At 34.6% G+C, this 21,134-nt stretch overlaps 1 pseudogene; it reads left to right on the forward strand.

Moving 5' to 3' along the window:
* Positions 1-9,163: 9,163 nt before the first annotated feature.
* On the forward strand, positions 9,164-10,612 carry LOC149194587 (AAA-ATPase At4g25835 pseudogene; annotated as a pseudogene).
* Positions 10,613-21,134: the final 10,522 nt, after the last annotated feature.

The following is a 21,134-nucleotide window of genomic DNA, read 5'->3' on the forward strand; positions in this document are numbered from 1 at the left end:
ATGCCAACTCTTTGGGAGTCCTAGAAGAGAAAAACTCGCCATATCATCCTCGACAATCGTGATGCCAACACTTCCAAGTTCATCACAACATTGAGTGAACTTCTTCAAGTATTTTGGAATATTTTGGCCTTTCTCCATTTTGATTTTTTGAATTTTGTCCTCCAGTGCTAATTTCCTTTGGTCATTGCTATTATGATACAATTTTGTCAATGTTTTCCACATAGCATATTGAGTTTCCTTTCCATGGAGACACGAGATAGTGCGATATCAAACTCCCTCAAGGATTATCTGCCTCACCTTCACCACAAACTTCTTCCATTCAACAAAATTATGTGCATCCGATGCTGCTGGCTTAGGAATTTCTTGATCAACGAATTCTATCAAGCCATTATCCTCTATCACAACGTCCATTCTATCCCTCCAAGCTATAAAATTTAAGCTACCTTCCAAGGCATACCCAAGACGTAAAGTTTAGAATGCCATCAACAGATTCTAATGTATATATTGCAAATTCAAATTTCACCTCTAACCCTAAAATCAAAACTTCGAAATCTCCTCTAGTATATTTTTATCAGCTTTGATACCATGTGGAAAATCATGTAGATTCACAAGTTCATGCAATGTACTAAAGAAAAAGATAAGAATCTACTTCTACTTTCAACGAGAAGAAGCGAATAGATCAATGAAAACAATATGAACAAGAAGAAGCTAAATCAATGGCACATAACACAATATGTATCTGGGGAAATCCACTACTCAAAACCCCTCTATCTGTATTGCATATAACATAAATCTGAGTGGAAATAAAAAACTTGTTCTCACTAGAAAAATTCCGCACAAGTATGTTCAACTCTCTCAGCTCGCAAGCTAGCTCTTGACCAACACTTAGCCAATTTTGCAACTCTCCAAGCACCTAATATCTTGCATAATTCCTAGGATGAATAGTAGCCTATATTTAAAGGGAATTTATGCTTCCAAAACTGCGCAATCCAAAGATACGATTAATCTCTGATGCATGCATGATATTTACACTCTAGTAAATAATACCACTCATAGTACATTGTCCCTGCACTCTAGTTTCAACTGCATCTTTCTTTGAACTAACATGCATGAGTTTATCATGAGGGAATCTTCAGTTAGCTAGAGTAGCACTAGTGGATGCATTAGTGCACCAACTGACTATTAGTCCTCTATTAGTTCCAAAAACAATTTAGAACTAATTTAACTTAACTTAACTTAGTAAACTGAGTGATCTAATTTCCAACTCAATTTAAACTCATACTAGACCCCTAAAACGTAGGGAGAACATATAAATCACTACAGAAAGACTTTCAACTTGAAATTCTTAAGCTAATTAAGTTAGTTTAACTTAATTAACTATTTACAAGTTGCTATGAGAATAAAATTCAATTATAATTCTGAGTTTAATTAAAGGACAAATTAAATTGGAATTTCTTATTGACATTTCTCAACACCTAGTAAGTGGTGTATGTCATTGTTTATGGACCTTGATACCTAAATGATTCATCTAGGGAAGAGAACCTTATTATCTACCCCTATGCATATTCAATGAGTGAATACCCATCTATAATATGCAATACGTCATATAATGGTACCCATCTTCCATTTAGAGATAAAATATCAACTTCAAGAGGATTGTGTTGTAACGCGATTTAATTTTCATGGCCAATAAGCTTTAACGAACCATTTTTGTTGTATGGACATAATTTTCCTCCCTTGACTATGGTCAAGGATTTGAGACACATTTCTACTAAACAAAAACTTCTAATCACATCCATATCCTACTTCTATGCTAAAGATCCACATTAAATGGTCCATGTTTTATTTTGCATCCTTGATCATAACCCATTAGCTTAAGAGTCTTAACATATGGCCTAATTACCTTAATTTATTCCTTAATCATTGCTCAAGATCCATACTTTTTGTACAAAACATCATATTTATAGCCATATCGCACTCTACATATAATTATTTGTATACAATATATTTTTTGTGGTTTGAGACCTTGCTCATAGTCCCTAATATCTGGAAGCTTCAGCTAGGGCATAAGGGCATCATTTTTCGCCCATTCACATTATCAAGACATTGATACCCATCCCTAGAACTTAACATATTATAGGAGAAACTATATTCCACTTGGAGGTGGAGTATCCCATTTAGCAGGCTTGTGTGGTTGTTTCAAGCCTTCTTCATGCTTCATGAGCCATGAAAAGTTTCTTTAGAGTCTAGTTTCCATGTTTTCCTCCGCTTTTAATATTCAAGTCCATGAAATCAAACCTTCATGTTAGAAAACCTCTCAAGACCACATGTATTGCCATTAGAGGCTACATATCACTATCGTAAGGACCATGTCATGGTTTGAGCTACCAATCCTGAATTAGACATCTATTTGGTATTCTTTTGAAAATAAGTAATAATCTATGCAAAATCATATTAAAATCATAACATAACCATGCAAAGCCCTTGGTATCTTTCCAACAAACAAAAAAAATTTGAAATAAAATAAAATAGAAAATTATAAAAACATTACTAAATTATTTTCTTATATTGAAAATAATGCATGCATATTTTAGAACTCACATATATTAATAGAATGTGAAGATTTCTAAAGTATATATGTTATTGGGTCAAGAGTCACCTTCAGTGTTAAACATTTTGGTTCGATGAAATTACGTTAGAAAAAATAAAAATAAATAAATAATAGTTATAAGTATTAATAAAACATTTTGACTAAGTCAAATTACATAAAACTAAAAATAAAATAAAATATAGAATATAAACTTAATAATTATATTTATAATTAGAATTAGAAATAATAACTAAACTAGCTTAGATCGATCTTAATTCGAGATCTAGTAGATCTCGCAAGCCTTGAGAAGGATAAAATCTCTTGAGGTGAAAATCTCTTTTACAATAAAATGAAATTTGACCCTTCTTGATGCTTGGTGATCCAAAGTTAAAAAGGGTTTATGTTAATCTATATGGTTTGGAATAAAGAGCAGAAAAAAAGAATTAAAGTAATGTAGAGAGACAAGAATTAATTTAAATTAAAATGATTAATTTAAAAAATTTCAAAGTAAATAAAATACAAGGAAATGAATCAATTTTGTTTTGTAAATATTAGATATCATTTTTTTTGGGATTCAAGTAGGTTAAGTCATTCATCTATGACCATTTTCATGAGAGGTTCTCATGATTTTTTAATAGTCCACTTAGCACTCATTCTATGACCATTTTCATGAGAGGTTCTCATGATTTTTGAATAGTCCACTTCGGTGAAGAAGTGGGATTGAAACTAGTGAAATAAATCACATAGCGTCAATCATCACTTCCGGGGCTTGCACTTGGTAACTAGGACTTCCCGGAAGGTTACCCATCCAAACTCTATCTCTGGTTCAAGCGCACTTAACTATGAAGCTTTCCCACAATCAAGCTCACTTAACTTGATGCCAAACCTTTACCATACAAACAATATGTACATTTATCAACAACAATAATACATAAATGGGGGATTTTGGGGCTTTGCATGCCTCCAAGATATGCCATAAATTGGTGCTTTGCTTTGTAATTTCGCATGACTAGAAGACTAAATTGCCTATGGCATATCTTGTACACGGATCCATATAAAAGGTTCGGGCACAATCACAATATTACATTAGAAGACTAAATTGCCTATGGCATATCTTGTACACGGATCCATATAAAAGGTTCGGGCACAATCACAATATTACATCAAATGCGGAGGAAATCATTGTTTGAGGATGGAGAATGTGATGGCACAAATTTAGTCATTCAACCGTTTGTTATTTTGGAATTTACACATCTTCATACATGTTTATTGACCTAATTAAATTCTAAAAATATGATAATTAAAATGTAATATCATAAATATATTAATTAAATTTGAGGATGGAGAATGAGATGGCACAAAAATTTAGTCATTCAACCGTTGTTATTTTGGAATTTACGCATCTTCATACATGTTTATTGACCTAATTAAATTCTAAAAACATCATAATTAAATTGTAATATTATAAATATATTAATTAAATTGTAAGATCAGCAAATAAATATATTAGATGTAATTGATATTATTTTTTATATAAATTTATGTATTTATATTGATGTAATATATATATAGTTATTTTATTTTTTTCTTTATAAATTGATATATTTAGATGATTTCAGTTCTTTTTAAAATTTTACAAAATAATTTAGGTAAATATGAAAATATAAACATGGATTTAAATATTCAAAGTAGTTGATATTTGAAATTTTATTGACATGACAATAATATGTTAACATATTTTATTTATAACTATAAAATGGAGGCTTATTAAAAAATATAACTTTATTAGGTAAAAAATAGTGGGATAGATTTGTTTGTAGAGACAGACACTTTATTGTTTTTCAATTTATGGTAGAATATAACATTTTTCATTTTTTACCACAAAATAAAGATTTATCAAAGTGAAAATTATAAATTTTACTATGTAAAACATTATTGTTATATCTCAGTTTTCAAAAGCAACCATTAATAGTTTAAAGCAAACTTTCCATTGTATTTCAATTTATAAGTTATTATGAGTAATTTAATTATGGAATTAATAATAATATCTTATACATATGAGACTTTTTTGATCCATAATGTAGATAAATGTCTTTCGGATTATTCACATTCTTAGGATTTGGTTGACGTTTCGAACCAACTAATGTAGTTCATCTTTAGGACAAGGTGGAAAAATCATACAATCTTCATGAACAAATAGTAAGGATGCATCATTGTCCAGGGTCAACTGATGAAAACTAGCCGTGGAAGCCTAGCCATTGGAGATTAGTTAAACAAGTACCTAGAAATCCTAAAAATGAATTATTTATTATTTTAATTAAATTATTTGATAGTAGTCTTAAAATCTATTTAATAATATAAATTTAGGTATAAATTGGTTTGAGGAGCACTAATAATAGTAATATAGCTAAGAAAATTAATAAGCGGGATAAGAAAAACTTATTAATAAACATAGTTGTTAGGATGTAATATTAAATCATAATAAAGTTATTCTCTAACTACTTAGTACTTTATATTATAGTAAATTCTCTCCCTTCTTTTTTTTATTATATATTTTTAACTTATATTATCCCTTTTTTTCCTTGTTTTAAGTCATTTTTTGACCCCTTTAATAAATTATTATGATCCTTTTGATTTCATTAACATATAACTTTTTGGATCCTTTCCTTACTCTTTATAGTATTTATTAATTTGGATCCATACCTTATTTGATATTATTTATAAACTCCTAACAATGGTTTTTATAACTTACTCTTAACCCTCTTATTAATTTATGGAGTATTCTTAATATTAGTTTATAACTAAAATCTATTATAGTAAATAATTTCAATCTCCCTTGTAGAATATTTTGAAACCTGTGCTTGACCTCTCTTTACCCTATTCGTTTTAATATGTGAAACTAAACCGGATTATTATTTAAAATTATATAACTATTTTATTAATACTTATAACTTATTCTCTTCCCCCCTTAAAACTTTATTATGATCTAATATTACATCCTAACAACTATGTTTATTAATATCTTTTTCTTATCTCCCTTATTAATTTTCTTAACTATATTATTATTATTATTGGTGCTCTTAGAACCAATTTATAACTAAATTTATATTATTAAGTAGATTTTATAACTAATTTAGATTATCAAATAATTTAATTAAAATATTAAATAATTCCTTTCTAGGGTTTCTATTTACTTGTTTAACTAATCTCCGACATCTAGTTCTCAACCGCTAATCTTCAATGTCTACTTTTCATCAGCTCAGGTGGACAATGATGCATCCTTACTATTTATTCATGAAGATTGTCTGATTTTTTCCACTTTGTCCTGAGGATGAACCAAATTAGTTGGTTCGAAACGTCCAACAAATCCTAAGAATGTGATTAATTCGAAAGACAATTATCTAGATTATACATTATTAATTAATTATAAATAGGGTTAAGAGCTAATCAATCAATTAACCGTTAATCAAGCTTAACAATTAATTAATTAATAATTAGGCTTAACGTTAATGATAACTTATTCCATAATCAAGCTTAAATATTAATTAATTGGCCTGCATAATAAGCTACAGGTTGCTAGCATATTCATGTGAGGTGTTATGTAGCTAGCATATGTATATCTTCTTATCATATGAATAACTATACCTACCTCCAAATCCCACATTATTAAGCTACGGGTTGCTAGCATATTCATGTGAGGTGTTATGTAGCTAGCATATGTATATCTTCTTATCATATGAATAACTATACCTACCTTCAAATCCCACATTATTAAGCTACAGGTTGCTAGCATATTCATGTGAGGTGTTATGTCGCTAGCATATGTATATCTTCTTATCATATGAATAACTATACCTACCTTCAAATCCCACATTATTGGTTGGTATCTTTTGTATTATCACATTTAATAAGCTACCCACTTTGTTCATAATGTGTTGGTTTTTTGTTTCCATTCTGCCATTCATATATCCATAGGGAGAAAATAATCCATGCCCCTATATATGTTCATTTCCATTTACAATTTTCACCTTCAACACTACATTCATATAATTGGAGGATTTATCTCCTCATTTTCCCATTATTTTCTCCTTTGGTTTCCCTCTTTGGATACCTTTTGGATATTTTATCTTTAAACATAGTGGTTAGAGTAATTAATGTGACCACTATCCCTTCATGGCAATCATTCTCATCTTCATTGTACCTTTTGGAGGTACCAAGAGGTCATTGTGATTCTTTGGCATTAGGTTCGTTTTCAACACCATCCTTTTGTTATCCATGTTTAGAGCATCTATGGTAAGTCACCCTTGTGTTCCACAGATTCTCTTTAGTACCTCTTGAGCCTTGTTACAATTTACCTTGCCTCCATGATCTTAGGCATCCATTATTTCCATGTTCTAACCTCCATTCATCCCCTTGATTTATTGATCTATCTAAGAAATCATTTTTGCACAGTAATTGACCATTCCCTATGGAATGCTTTCAATCACTACTAGGTCATCCTTTCTTCCTTTTTTCTCTAAAAAAGGAATGTTTTGAGTCTATCTCTCTTTTATTTTCCAACATCCTTTGGTGTCAATCTCAATCACCTTATACTTTCTACCTCACACTATTTTCAAGGATTTCTAGTCCCTTAAATCTAATGGTCTTTTCCCTATTGACCTCAACATGTGTTCTAAGGGATTGGCTTAGAAGACATTGTACCTAAGCCCATACTACTCATTGGCGGTTTTTTTGGACTAAGTAGAGAGAATCCCATTGACATTTTAATTTTTTTGTTTCTAATGTGCTTAAGTACCACTCATCAACACATTTTTTATATTAATACTCTTGATGGTCCAATGGTTTAGTTCATTATACTAGCGTTGTAGACATGTTATGTGAATTGTATCAAGTGTAAAGAGGGAGTTACCCTTGAAGAAGATCCCCAATTGTTATAGCTATAATTATTGTTTCTAGGTATATAGCTCCAATTATTATTGTACTTTAGATGTGGTACCTTTAAATTTCTTTCTATTCATGGGTGTTGGTGGGGCTCCTCATATTGACATGAACACCTTGATTCTAAGGTTATTCCTATGTATCCTAGTACCCATTTTCATTTTTCATTGGCTATACCTAAACTAAGTTGAAAATGTTCTCATCACTCTTAGACTTGATAGGATCTCATGTGGTAGACTCTATCTCATTTTTGGACATGGATGAAATTTGTAAAGATTCCATTGTATCACCCTAAATTGTAGTTGCTTAGAGTTGCTTGCCTTGATTCCACCATTTTCTGGTCGTTAGTTTGAGCTTCCCTCCTCTTGGCACATTTGAAAATTTTAAAGCCCCTATCTTATTGAATGGGGTTTCTCAATTGATTTCTTTCCACCCTCCACACTAGGATGCAAAATTAAATCCTATGTATCTAGATTAAATATAGTCATGATATGTTGGACCTAAACCCCTTTTATTTTGGGCATATGTATGTAGGAATATTCATCTCATTGTATTATACTCTAGCAGCTCTTCACTATCTTCATATTGCCCTATATTAAGAGCTCATTTTTTTACTTTCTTGGTACATTTATGCCATGGAATACTATTGTATTACTATTATGAGATATCTTGACAAGTACGGGTATTCCTACCTATCTCATTCCTATTAACGTTTTCTATACATATCACTATTTGACTTTGTTGTTGACATGTGGTTCTCCATTTCTTCCTCTATTAGTAGTTTCGTGCACACTCTTCTCCCTTATTGGTTCTTCTCAAACTAGAAGCTCTAAGAAAAGAAAATGTTATACGTCTTAGTCATATAATTTGCTCCTAACTTCAAATATCAATGGGAAGTATGTTGTGACCTAAAAATTGCTCACTTATAACATTTCCACAAATTTTGTTAAAATATACTATTATTAGCGAGTTTTAGCTCCATTCCACCTATTTCTCTAGCTCCACCAAATCTTTGACATTTGTTGAGAAAAATCAAAATTTTAACCTAGAATGAAAATGCATATATTACCCCAAAATGTTATTTTACTTGCGAAATGCACAATTTTTATTAATTTTAATCCAAAATTTCCAAAAATATATATATATATAGATATGAAAATTCTGAACTAAATCCTAACCTTAATTTATTTATCACTAATAACTATTTTAACTATACTGTCAAGAAAGTTTAACCATTATTTTCTCTATAAATAAAACTCATCCGTCCATCCATAATAATTATGCGATCAAAATCACTAACAATTTTGAAAATCCTTTCCTCTTGATAGGCTCAAGATCGGGGACAAGGTGACTTAATTTTGTCCTCTTTTGAAAAATTGGTCTCGTTAAGAGATTTTCAAGAATGTTAAATTTATTTTTACAATTAAAAATACAATAAAATGCCAACAATGAAGCATTATATCTTACTGAAAATCATGTAGTCCTTGGATTAGAGTCGGCACATTAGACTACGTCGATTGGGAATCGGTGTCGACTCTGTCGAACGGAAGTATCTCGATCCATATAAAAGCTTCTCGCGCCATTACAATCCACCACAATATTACACAAGTGTTACGAAGTATCAGGTGATCGAGGATGGACCGGTTGATGATAGATCACGTGATTACACAACTTTGGGCATGTATTGGTCTCTTCTCTCTCCTCCGAAACCTCCTGCCTCAACCGTTACTGCAATGGCTGAAACGATGGTTTTTCCTTTTTGAGGATCGTTTTGATAAGTATTACGAACTTGACATTGAACGGTTGTATGGGGAGCCGTATTCCTATTTAAATCCTGTGTACCAAGATGTGGATATGTACTTACCCACCCTCAACCCTATTAAGGGCGCCCGAAGACTAACAGTATGTCGCACCTGGTTAAGGAACAGTACGGAATTCGGGTTGGATTCCGGGGAGACGATACAGGAATCTTTCAACGGAGCAACAGTTTGGTGGTCTCGCCACGCTCAACAAGTTAGTAGTGACAGTCCGACATATAGGCACTGGTTTTCCCTAAAAATAGAGAGGCGAAACAAGCGCTTATTGTGGACCTACTTTGATCATATTGCTAAGCGTGCAGCTGAAATAAAAAAAGAGAGCGAGCGCATAACCATCTATGCCAACGATGGGGAAAAGTCATATGGATGGACCGGTATTCCGTTCAAGCATCCCTCCACTTTCGATTCTCTGGCCCTCGATCCGACGATGAAGGACAAAATTATAAAGGATCTCGACTCTTTCAAGAAAGGGAAGGAATTTCACAAAAGAGTGGGCCGTGCTTGGAAGCGCGGTTACCTTCTCTACGGACCCCCTGGAACAGGGAAATCTAGTCTCGTGGCCGCCATAGCTAACTATATGAAGTACGATGTGTACGATCTGGATCTCACAACGGTTGCGGACAATTCTGAGCTTCGTCGTATGCTCTTACATATCAAGAACGGATCGCTCATTGTTATTGAGGACATCGACTGCTCGCTCGACCTAAGGGACAGGCTTTCGCAACCTCTTAAACATATAAGCGGAACCCGTGTAACTCTTTCGGGAGTCAGCTTCCCGAATCGTAATAAGCATGAAAGCGGAAGCCGTGTAACTCTTTCGGGAGTCCTTAACTTCACGGATGGACTGTGGTCCTGCTGTGGCGGGGAACGAATTATCATCTTCACAACAAACCACAAGGATAGGCTTGACCCTGCACTGTTAAGATCTGGAAGGATGGACATGCACATACTCCTCTCCTTCTGCACTTTCTCTCAATTCAAAACTCTTGCCTTCAATTATTTGCAGATTGAAGACCATCCAATTTTTTCTGCCGTGGAGGAGAGCATGTGGGAGGCTGGAGCCGAAATGACTCCTGCAGAGATCTCTGAGATCCTGATAAGTCATTTGGAGGACCCTCTCAAAGCCTTGAATGCAGTTATTTCGGCACTCAATGATCGGGTTAAGTCTAAATCAGTAACACAAGAAACAGCAGAGCATAACGTAACAGAAGAAACAACAGACATAATTCAAGATGGAGTGGATCCACCTAAGAAAGAAGAGTTCTAACATCAAGGTTTAGCTTTTTAGCAATTTCTCAAAGTTCAAAGTTTCCTCAACGGGAATTTCAAACCAGACCGGTTTTTTTTCAAAGGGTTTTTATATTTTAGAGTTTAGTTGTTTATATTGCAATTTTATATTTTAAATACATTTTAAATTTTAAATTGATGTTTTCTTCTAGACTTTTAATTTTTATATCGTAACCTATTAATATTATAATTTAAACTAATAATATAAATTTAATTTACCATTAAATTAAATTAAAATTATTATATTATATCTTAATAGATCATGTCATATTAACCATAAATAGTTCCCTGCAAAGAGACTATGGAATTATTGATAGACGAAGTCTCGTTGTCAACGCCCTTGAATCTCACTAGGATGGTGAGCTAGTCAACTTGGGCTACATGAAATGCTATTATATTTCCATGAGCTCGATCTATGCAAGAGACCAAGGGAATTATTGAGAGACGCTTAGTTGCCAACCCCCTCAAATCTCATTAGGATGGTGAGATAGTCAAATTGAACTATACAATTTAATGTTCATAAATTTAGAATGATTTATTGAAAGGTAAAATAATTAGGAAAATAAGCAATAAGAGAGATATGTGTAGTAATTCATATTATGCAAAAAAAAATTAAAATAAAATGAAAACAAATAAATAAATAATAACTCAATCTATGAGCATATTTTTAAAAGGATCATGTCTTATCAACCATAAGGCTATATAAGAATGTGTAAATTAATAATTATTCTTTTCTATAAAGAAAAGCGTGGCTTGTAAAATTAGAATTAGAAAATATGCAATAAACTAACTGGAGAAATCATGCTAAAGGTTCCAGCTATGAAGAATGATGATTTTATTGACAAATTGTAAGTATAACTTGCTGTTTATACTAATTTATGTGAAATTCATGACTAAAAATCATCTAGAATGTCTATCATGTAACAAGGCTTTTACTATAGATACTAGAGTGTCATAGTAAAGGAAAAAATCGCCGTGGATAACATGGACTCCTTCAATTTATCAACCCAATATTCATACAAAATTAACAGGTGACATTGTTGTATTCATAGTAACCCAAGTTTTAATCAAGTTGCTTTGAGATAGTGTCAAACCATGGTATATAGCAACCGTTTTGCAATTTAATTCTAAATTTTGCACGAAGGAAAAATGTTATAGAAGACAAAATTCAAATCTATTTACAAGGAATGGGATGAAATCTAAATCTATTTATAAGGAATGGAAATATTGCATAAAAGGAAATTATAATCTACTTTCAAAAAATGTAAATGTTGCATAAAAAAAATTCTAATCTACTTACACGAAATGAAATCCTTGGAACTGAAACCCTAATTTACTGTAAAAAATGAATGACATAGAAATAAATGTAGTCTAATTGCATAAAGTGAATAGCATGAAACCAATCCTAAACAACAACATTCAAAGGAGATTTTATGCTTATGACACAATTCATTAACTCCTTCAAAAAGTAACAACATAAACTATCTTGTGTTATCAAATTCATGAACTCAATAACAATAGCTTGATCTAGCTAAATATGTTTACGCAAATTGTATTAGAGAAGTTGACCAATCAGATTTTTTTTTAACAAAAGTCGTTGTCATTGTATCACGGAATTACATATAAAATGTGCTTTCTCTCCATTTTTATTATTCAGTCAAAGGTCTGAGAGGCATTGAATATGTATGGCCAGCCTCATTACATATTTTTAACCGATATAATAATATACAGGTACCTAATCAACTGATGAGAGCAGGTAACCAGAGCGAAAGCCAAATAGAACACAAAACCCTGTTTTGAAGTATGCAATAACATAATTAAAGAGCCTTTTTCTATTAAGTTCACTCCGTCATTTGAATGCATTTGCCACTTTGATAGACCATTCTGCCAAGATCAAGCCAAACATCACAGGATCAAATACTTCCATGACTATCCAAACATCACAGGATCAAATACTTCCATGACTATCATATAATTTATGACCATATGATAAATTATATTAAGATTTCTTATCAATTTTGAAAGCTAATATATTAATTGAAATATAAAAATTGAGATCAACCGTCGCCTCAAATTATAAAAAAGTATTTGTGGTTATTGGTATTATAATAATGGAAAAGTATCATACAATTGATGAGAGGAGCTTACCAAAGAAACAACCATAAGGGAAGCCAAAGGCCAAATAGATAAAGATTTTCAAAGACATTTCCCAAACAGATCCATAAGCCATAGTTTTGAGTTTCTTGAAGGTACTTGAAGATTCTCTTAACTGCCTGAAGATGAGTTTCTTTTGGATTTGCCTGAAATCTTCCAACTATTCCCACTGCGTGCATGATATCTGGTCGGGTACCTATCAAATAAAGCAGACTTCCAATCATGGATCTATAGGTTGGTTGATGCACTGCTGTAGATTCATCATTTGCACTGAGGTTGCATACTGTAACCATAGGTGTACATACTAGTTTTGAATCTTCCATGCCATACTTCTTCAAAATCTGCTTGAGGTATTTGGTTTGAGACAAAAAGATACCGCCTTCATTTTGTTGGATTTGCAATCCAAGAAAATATGTCAGTTCTCCAAGCAAAGACATTTCAAATTCTTTCTGCATCACCAAGGCAAAGCTTTGACTCATAGCTTCTTCATTGATGCCAAAGATAATATCATCTACATACACAACAAGTATTAGTAATTTGTCATTTTCAATTTTTATATAAAGATTGCTATCTGCTGGTCCTTTTGAAAAACCTTGATGAAGATATTTGTCCAAACGGTAGTACCAAGCCCTTGGAGCCTGTTTAAGACCATAGAGAGCCTTTTTTAGTCTGCATACAAGATTTTGATCATTCCCAAGAATGAAACCATCTGGTTGCTCAATGTACACTTCTTCTTCTAAGTCTCCATTCAGAAAGGCTGATTTCACGTCCATTTGAAATACTTTGAACTTCTGAAAGCTTGAGAGAGTAAGGAACATTCGGATGGCCTCAAGTCTAGCAATGGGAGTAAAATTTTCTTCAAATTCTATTCCTTCTTGTTGAGCATACCCTTTACAAACAAGTCTGGCCTTGTTTCTAATTACTTCCCCATTTTCATTCAACTTGTTTTTAAATGATCCATTTTGTCCCTATAACATTCTTATCTTTTGGTCTAGGAACCAACTCCCAAGTGTTATTCTTTTCGATCTGCTCAAGTTCTTCATCCATTGCCTTGACCCAACATTCATCTTTGCATGCCTCTTTTACATTTTGTGGTTCAGTGGAGGAGAGCAATGCCAAATAGCTTGAGGCTTCTACAATTGTTCTTCTTGTTTGCATACCTACCTCTTTCTGCCCCAAAATTTGAGATTCTGGATGATTCTTCTGAACATACTTGGATGGAGTCTTCTCTTCTATCCTTATCTGTTCCTCTGGTGCCTCTTGAGGTTCTTTTTCATCATCAGTCTAATTAGAAGGATGGTCTTCATCCTCTTCGATATTTTCATAATTTACTTGCCTAGGAATGTTTCCTTTTTCATCAACCCATACATCAATGTTGTCAACAATTCTTCCAAGTCTTTTATTGTAACACTTGTATGCTTTTCTGTGGGGAGAATAACCAAGGAGAATGCTTTCATATGCTCTAGGTTCAAATTTGTCAAGATGTTCATCATTATTCTTAATATAGCATTTGCTTCCAAAAATTTTGAAATGTTTTACCAAAGGAGTCCCACCATACCAGAGCTCATGAGGAGTTTGAGTGCTGTTCACCCGGACATTTATTTTGTTGAGAATAACAACCGCAGCAAATGCAGCTTCACCCCAGAAGGTTGCAGGAGTTCCAGACTCATCAAGCATAGCACGAGCCATTTGTTGAACCGTTCTGTTCATCCTTTCCACTACTCCATTTTGCTGAGGAGTCCTAGCTGTAGAGAATTCCCTTCTTATTCCATGTTCTTCACAGAAGTCAAAAAATTCATTTGAGGTAAACTCCCCACCTCTATCAGACCTGAGGAATTTGATTTTGTGATCTGATTCGTTCTCCACCAAGGCTTTGAATGATTTGAACTTTTCAAAGGCTTCATCTTTGTGCTTCATAAGTCCTATCCAACACATCCTGGAAAAGTCATCAATGAATAATATGAAATATTCTTCTCCTCGAGGTGACCTTTGCCTAGATGGGCCACATACATCATTATGGACAAGTTCAAGTGGCCTGATAGTTGATCCTTCCTTCTCAGGGAAGTTAGTTCTGGTTTGCTTACCAAACTGACATGATTTGTATATTGTGTTGTCTGGAATTCTGAAGTCTGGAAGACCACGAACTGCCTGGTACTTGCATGCTTTCATTATCTGTGAAAAGCTTAGATGCCCCAACCTCTGGTGCCATAACCAGTGTTCATCATTTTTTCTCAAATAGCATTGTTGTTGTCCTTCTTCAAATATGTATAAATTATTTGGAGTTCTTATGCCTTTGATCACTGTTTTTCCTGTATCATGATCACGAACACTACATCCATTTGATCGAAATATTACCTCAGTTCCTTGATCACACATCTGACTGACACTCAGTAGATTATGCTTCAAGCCATCAACATACAAAACATTTCCATCTTTGACTTTTTCTTTCAACTGAACGGTGCCTTTTCCTTTCATGACTGCAGGGGTATCATTTCCAAAAGAAACTTTCTTTCCCTTTTCTAAAGCACTATATGATTGAAGTTTTTCTTTATCACCTGTCATATGCTTCGAACATCCACTGTCGATGTACCATTGATTTTCCTGTCCTTCTCCATATAAAGCTATCCCACATTTTTCTGGTTGTGGTTCCTTCATTCTCCATGTTCTGGCATTTGAGGTTTGTTCCTTCTGAGTTGTCTTCCGAAACCTGCTCCTGCATTCAGAATCTTCATGACCGAAGTTATTACAAATAGAACATTCAATTTCACTTTCAAGGGAGGAAAAGTTGTTATAGGTCCTTTTCGTGATTCCAGTCATACTTCTTTGTTTTTGAGCTTCTCTAGTCATGATTGTCTTATAGGAAACAGATTGAGCTACTTTGTGACCAAAGTTATGGCAAGAGAAACATTGGTCATTAAAGAAACTCCTGTGATTATCAAATCTATCAACCAACCAATTGTAGTTTCTACTGACATCAATTCTTGAGGCAAATTGGGAAGCTTTTACCTGTGGCTAGTTGTGGCTTCTATTTATCCTTAAGGTATATTGCCCCTGATTTTCTTGAGAGTCTTTTTTCATTCTTGAGTTAAACTGTCCCTGAATATTTCTATTAGGCCTTTGCTCGCTCCTTCTTGTTGCATCAAGATAGCTTTTGGAGGTGGATGCTTGAGATGCTTCTCCATTATATCCCAGACCTGTCTTGATTATTGGAGAACGCTGCACATTGATAATCTCATCTAGAGTTTCAGATCCTTTAACAAATTTAAGATTAAGAGCTTTTGTTTTCTCAATCTCTTTTCTAAGACCAACAATTTCACATTCCAATTTTTCATGATGTTTTTTCCCTTTCAGCCAGTTGACATCGCAGAGAATCAATAATCACATTTTTCTCTTTTAAACAAATTTTAAGTTTAGAAATCTCTTCATAAAGACCTTCTTCATCTATAGCATCCATGTAATCATCATCTTCAAAGCCATTAAAAGTTTATAATTATTACCTCGTTCATCTTCATCACTATTTGAAATTCCATCACTATCTTCATGAGTGTAATAGCTTTTCTTATTTGCATTATGTTTCTTGTTCCATCTAACAGGTTCCTTCCCCTTGTCAATCTTATCCTTATGAGGACATTTGGCAGCATAGCGACCAACTTTTCCACAAGCAAAGCTTTTGAAACGTAACTTACCTCGGAATCGTCCAGCACCCCATTGAAGGTTTTTGACAAAATTTGATTCTTCTTCTTCTTCTGACACGTATCCTGACTCATAGTAATCTCCTTTGCCTGAAGCCTTGAAGGCAGCTTCTCTCCTGTCTGATGGTCCTCCTTTCCTCATTTCATAAGCAGTCAGAATTCCGTGTAGCTGTGACATGGTAAGGTTTCGTAGATTCTCTCTCTTCTATTACAGAAACTTTAGATTCAAACCTAGGGGACAAAGATCTTAGAACCTTTTCAACCACAACAGCCTCTTTTATTTCTTCACCCAAATTTTTCATACAGTTAACAATCTCATCTACACGAAGGAAATAGTTAGCCACACTTTCATCATTGTGCATTCTGAGATTTTCATACTGAATTCTAAGGGTTTGAATTTTTGTTCGTTTTACCTGTTCATCTCCTTCATAGCTCAGAACAATCTTGTCCCATATTTCTTTTGCAGATTTATACTGCATAACCTTCACGAGTTCTGATTGAGATAGACATCCTAATAGAGTATTGACAACCTTTGCATTTGTTTCATATTTCTTCTTCTCAACCGGGTCTGTAGGAGTTGTTGATGGAAAAGTGTACCCTGTATCTATGATGTCCCAGACTTCTATACCAAGAGATTGAAGATAGGCAGTAACTCTTACCTTCCAATATACGAAGTTTGTCCCATCAAAAATTGGTGGCCTGATAGATGCTTCTCTCTCGTAGTTGCTCATGACGATGGATCTTCCTTCAAACGATCAAGCTCTTCAGAAGGACCTGCTCTGATACCAATTTTTGGAAATAATACTGAGAGGGGGGGTGAATCAGTATTATCAAATTATTTTCAATATATCTTCCAGATTTATACCTTAATTTATTCTTCAGATATTGATCATTAATTTGTATGTCAGTACCATATAATAATGAGCAATAATAAGAAAAAATAGATAGTCACACCAAAGAACACCAGATATAAGGTGGAAACTCAGTGTGAGTGAAAACCACCTGTTGTAATATGTCTCTATCTTCTTTCAATTAGAAACTTCTTTTACAATGATTTTGTACCGGTGCAGTCTTTTACCAGTACGCACGCTGCAACCTGCTGAGAGCTACAACCCTCTCTCATTTTCCAGTCTCTCCTAGAAGGGAGCTACAACCCCCCTTAGCTCTTGTACTAGCTGATCTACTAGTACGTAGGTGCTAACCTACTTCTTTTCTTCCAAGGACCACATTTCATAAATTTTCAAACTGGATCCATGAACATCAAATAATCATCAAGTACATGTGAATCAACCAATATCCTTTTACAATCACCCAATGAGTCAACCAATAACTTCTCAGAATGCAGTAACCAGAAAAGTAATACCAGTAATCTAAACCCAGAACTCTACAACAATAGATAAAAGGCAGCCAACAAATATTTTAAGAAAAGTTCGCAACTTCACCAATAGAAACCTGCAAATATCCGCAGTTCTTCTGTGTCTGGACTGCGCAGCTCCGCACCTGCACTGTCTACCCGACAGCGTACCTCTGCACTTGCGCCTTTTGCTGCTCTGCGTACCTCCGCACCTGCACCTTCTATTGCTGCGGACCCCTGCACCTACACCTTCTGTTGTGCTGCGTACCCCCACACCTGCGCCTTTTGTGGCACTGCATACCTCCGCACCTGCGCCTTCTGCTGCGCTGTGGGCCCCCGCACCTGTGCCTTCTGCTGCACTGCGTACCCCCGCACATGCGCTATGGATCGCCTGCGGACCTCCAAATAGAGCCAGATTAACAGTCCTCCAATGTGCCACAGACAGTCAGATCCACAGATCTGATCATGCGCCAGAGAGATCATGACCTATCAATAGATCCGCCTTACAATTTATAGATTTCACCTTGATTTAGATCTAGCTTTTCAAACCGATCACCCAAAATTTTAGATCTTAAGATATTCAAATTTCACGAGTGACTAGCCAAGTGATCTCCTTTCCTTTTTTATAGGCAAGCCCTTACTCAAAAAATGGAACAAAACCATCGAGAACCAATACAAGGGATCCAAAACCGGGGTTCAATAATTTAGATGATATACCATGGACCAAAACCATAGGATCATGTACATCGGACTAAATAACATGGACTAATCATAAAAATTCCCACGTGCGCGTGCTTCTCTGCATTGAAGAGAGTGAATTTGACGTCCACACCTTTTGTTTGGAGAACCTGCGGGTATGCTCGCACTTCTTGTTCGAGGCACCTACGGGTCCACAGCTTTTCTTAAGCTCACCTGCGGGTATCTCTTTTTCTATGATTTTGAGAGCCTGAACAGAGATTTGCCACTTGAGTGAGTTGCCATCAAGTACAACACCTGTGCCATAGCGCCAAACCTGAATCATAATGCCAACAATATCAAGATCACATATTCAAGCTATAGATAGAGTTTCTCCTGTTGTGCATCCCTTAAATAGCCCCAGTAAATAGCCCAGCTCAGAAAGACTAAATCCACTTTGAGTATTGTCTCTCCACAAACATCTTATTTGTTTAAAAAATAAAAAAATTAATATATGTAGAAATAAGTAATAACTGAAAAAACTAAAAAAGGTAAATAAACATTTGAGGAGGCACGTTGATCTGGCATGCAAGCCACATGCCTCTCCTCTCTCGAGCTTGAGTATCTCTGCCATCTAGACAACATGCATTAAGCATGGCTCAACTGGGGATCCATACACAATCCGCCTAGCTGCTCAAGCACAACAGAAACAATCAACCCACCGGCTCAAAAACAAGAAAAACCAGAAGGGAAAAAACTACAAACCAAAAGAACCATGTGTGATTCTGCTTTTTTATTCAATCGACTAATTTTCTCACTCGATTCCATTATGAGATAGACAGGGCAGAGTGCATATGATATTGCGCTAACCGAGGAGGGCAATTACTTGAGTGCATCTGAAATGGGGGATTATGATCCATCAGAAGAGCTTGTATGGCCATTTCATGATGTTAAATGTGCCATGCTAAGATCATATCATAATCATTCTCATCTTGTGTGATCCCCATAGCTAAGATCTAATTTTCTCACTCTTGATATGCATCTTACCTTGTGAAGTAAATGAATGACAACATTCCATGAACCAAGGGGGTGGGTGCCAACCTTCTCTTCTTATTCAACTAGGTGACCATGGATTTATCTTCCTACCTTCACGATTACCTATCCGTTGGACAACATTAGTCACTGCTTGGATGGTTTAAGTTGCCCTCTTTTATTGATTCAATACAACAGAGCAACCAAACTCCTAAGATTGTAAAGGAAAGCTTGGTGCGTATGAGGAGCATTCATTCAACTTACCTTTACATCATCAATTGTCCTTTGCTTCTCAAATGATGAAGAACGTGTGTGAGCTTCTGTTATGAAACCAGCTCAAGAAAAGATAGAAAAGAAAGATCAACGCCTTAGAATTCAGCCTCTTCGAGGGGGCAACCTCCTTTACATTACATAAATGAACAATTCTTGGATGATACAAATGAAAAGACCTCCTTTCTATATATAGGAGTCTAAGGGGTTATAACATAATCAGAACCGACATAACAATAATAATGTAAGGGCACAATAATAACAATAGTGGGCTTCTATGTGGCACAATAGTAACAATATGGGCACTACATGGGTACATCAATATAATAAGTGGGTTATACTAACAACAATATGGGGTTACACTAGTAGTATAGGGGCCTAACATGCCCCTCTCCTTCAAAAAGCGTTGTCCTCAACGCTTGAGTAGTTCTTGATGCTTCTGTATAAAATTCTTGTCCTCCCATGTGGAATATTCAGCGGGTAAGTTCTTCCACTTGATGAAATACTCTAAAATTGATCGATTTCGTAGCTATCGGGTTCTTGTTTCTGTGACTGCTCCAGGTTCCAATATGATTTTTCCTTCCTCTTCAATTTTTGACAATATTGCTTGAATTGGGATCTTTTGCAACTTTTGAATAAGTGGCCATACTTCTTCTTCCTTCTTCCATTCATCCCTTGCTTCGTTTATCCAATTTGGTTGGATAATATAAATAGCAAAAAACAATGCTTCGACATCCTCATCCTTGAAGAGTATTCTCATTCAGTAAGGTCGCCATTTTTTAAGTGCATGTAGTATTGCCAACATTTCCTTCTCATAAATAGCTTGCTTGAGATGTAGCAGTAAAAATACCCAATCACCTACATCAAAACATTTTTCACTACGATGTTGATCTACCTGTTGTTTCGTTTGATTTTGCACCGAAGTGGCGTTATCCTTTAAAAGTTGGAGAACTTGTTGTTGATGCTCGATGTGATCTTTCTCTGCTTAAACCTTTTTCTTCTTGATATGTCCTTCTATCTTTTGAGGAGTGGTAATTTCTTCCCATCCTTTACAAGATATGGTCGGATTCATTTCTTGATGCTCAATGTGATCTTTCACTTCTTGAACGTTTTTCTTCTTGATGTGTCCTTCTATCTTGATAGTTTGAGGAGTGGTAATTTCGTCCATTGAATTACAAGATATGGTTGGATTCATTTCTTCTTTCTCGATGTGATCTTTCACTACTTGCACCATTTTCTTCTTGATATGTCCTTCTATCTTGAGAGTTTGAGGAGTGGTAATTCTTTCCAATGATTTACAAGATATGGTCTGATTCATTTCTTCT

Source organism: Pinus tabuliformis, chromosome 2_2, assembly GCF_031772625.1.
Source record: "Pinus tabuliformis cultivar Carrire ecotype Pingquan chromosome 2_2, CPIR1, whole genome shotgun sequence".
Classification (NCBI taxonomy): Eukaryota; Viridiplantae; Streptophyta; class Pinopsida; order Pinales; family Pinaceae; genus Pinus; species Pinus tabuliformis.